This window comes from Penaeus chinensis, chromosome 24, assembly GCF_019202785.1.
Source record: "Penaeus chinensis breed Huanghai No. 1 chromosome 24, ASM1920278v2, whole genome shotgun sequence".
Taxonomy (NCBI): domain Eukaryota; kingdom Metazoa; phylum Arthropoda; class Malacostraca; order Decapoda; family Penaeidae; genus Penaeus; species Penaeus chinensis.
The window spans coordinates 15,063,520-15,066,019 of NC_061842.1; the positions used below are offsets into that span (position 1 = coordinate 15,063,520).

Genomic DNA, 2,500 nt, shown 5'->3' on the forward strand with positions numbered 1-2,500 from the left:
GTGTGAGAGAGAGAGCGAGAGCCAGAGCGCATGTAGATAGCGAGGAAGTAGAGAAAAATAACATTTTCATTATTTTGTATACACCTACTTTCTTCTTTACGCGCAGCTTTTACTCTTTCTCTATATATTTCTTTCCTATTCCTTCCTCGGCAATTTCGCATTCTTTCCTCGCTGGCGGGAAGGCCCCTTTGCTGCCTAACGCGTGTAATTGGGTGTCAGACCGCCGATCACTCCACCATCTAGAGCGTATCTTGTCTTTGTTGTTATTGTCTTTGTGGTTGATTGATTTTGATTGATTTATTTTGATTCATTCTTTCTTATTTCCTTTTTATACCTGGTCCATATGTAGGTCTATTTCATGTGGGTTTTTTTTTCCACAGAAGTAGAGTTTCGGTTTTATGACACATTTTTGTATTCTGTCAGCTAGGTGTGTGTGAAAAGGTTTGCGAATTGTCATATTAGACTTGGCAAAAAATGTTCGAAAAAGTTATTGGTTCCCTACTAGCTCTTGTTTTTTGATTGGTTCTGTTAATGTTTGATTTTATTTAAATTGTTTCCCAATTTGTGTTTTTCATTTCTGCAGTGTGGTTACGGCTTGCAGTTCTTTATATTTGACTACGATGTAGTTTGTCTCTTGATAAAACAGATTAAATGTTAAAAGTGTTCACCTTATCTATGGGTGTATACATCTCTTTTAACCAACTTTCAAATTTTCTTCGTTTGATTCTAGTATTTTTAGCATATCTTAAGACGATGACCTACATTAATGCTTCCCCGCAAGTGTGTTCCGTGTCTCGAGAGATTGACTGTGCGGGCATGTGACCAGTGGGTACGGTAATGGTTCTTTTACGGCCCCAGGACCATTTGGAAATCGCCGACACGGAGTGAAAGTTGGAAGCGCTACATAGTAAGTTGCTCTACTTCGTTTAGTCGAGTGACGTTAACCCATAGGGCAGCAAAGGGAACATGTCTCTCCCAAAGCTTCGCTTATCCCTTGTTATGAAATGGCAAATGATTAGCGTGACGCCCCTGGGCAGGTGTGGGTGCCGCGGACCGTGGTATGAGAGCCTTGCGGGTGGGGAGGTCGTCGGGTGGCAGACGTTTAGCCGGGGCTTCCTTCCTAGGTCACGTTACTGTCGCCCCAAGACACATCACGCTAGGGGCATATATGCCACCCTGCGACAGTCACCCCCCTCCCCCCCCGCACAAACACCGTGTCCTCTCGCCTGCTCACTTCACTCTAACTCTCGTATAAACTCGCTTCGTGGTGGTCTGCAGTCGTTGGGGATGTCGTCGTTTGTAGTGGTAATGCATGTGACAGCAATGATATGTCTCGTGAGCGCCAAGTGAGGTTTGTTGATGTCTCGCGAGGGATGTGGTCGAAAGAACAGCAGGTGAGAGCAGGTGGGGGTGCGCGGTTATGAAGGAGGGCGCGCAAGAGAGGTGAGGGAGGGATGGACAGAGAAAAAAAAAACTTGTGAGGGGGATGAGTAGGAAGGAAGGAAGGATGCATGAAGGAAGAGGAGGGGGAAGAAGAAAATTGAAAAAGAAAAGAATAAGAAAGAGAAGAAGAAAATGAGAAGAAAAAGAAAAAGAAGAGATAGTAGAAGAAAGAGGAGCATGAAGAACGAACGGATGGGTAGAAATGGGAGGAGGTGGAAGAGGAAGAGGAAGGAGAGAGAGGAGGAGTGAAGAAGGAAGAGGAGGGAGGAGAGGTGGGAGCGAGAAAACCCGAATGTTTTGGCGGAGACATCGGCCAGGTATCAACAGCGCACTGTGGTTATGTTTGAAAAGTGAGGGTGCGATTGTTTTCGGGAGCTCGGCCTGTCAGAGGCCGAGACACGGGCCCGTTTATGACGCTATTTTGCCGACTTAACAGGCCGTGGGAAGATTTATGTCCACAGACGATGCTGTATCTTTGCATGACTTCGTGTGAAGGGCTTATCGCGCTCCGTGTACGCTATTTTTTAAAATCCGGTCTGTGTCATAACGTGACTGCCAAGAACAAGGGCGGCCACAATAAAAGGAATTTGTTTTTACGGATCTGTATGTAAGTGTAATACATTTGATTTTTCTCTCGTCATATAGAGACGAATGCATCAGGTAGAACTCTAGAGAGTGTCTTCTGTAATGTGTTTTTTTTTTCCAACTATGAACGGACTGTTAGGATCACCTGACGATTGAACGTGACGACACCCAGGTTACGGTACGATGCTCACTGTCGCGGCTCCTCGGAGAGTCCTCATCAAGGCCGAATCTCTCAGAGGCATTTTGTTTACGCTTTTTAGTTTTTTTTCCTTCCCTCTTCTCATGTCTTTTTTTTTCTGCGAATTCTCTCATTCTCTCATTAACACTATCCCAAGGTCGGTCTACACCTTGGGTATTCTCGCGTGCACTTTCACACTCTATGTGATCGCACCTGACCTTTCGTCCTGCTGATTTTCTTCGATAATTTGGACCCCAAAGAAGATTGTCGTCGATCTCACCTTGATGACATGCC

At 45.2% G+C, this 2,500-nt stretch overlaps 1 protein-coding gene across 6 annotated transcripts in view; it reads left to right on the forward strand.

The window, feature by feature from the left end:
- Positions 1-2,500, forward strand: part of LOC125037729 — a 198,854-nt gene that overhangs the window by 87,055 nt on the left and 109,299 nt on the right. The gene's annotated exons all lie outside the window — the stretch shown is intronic.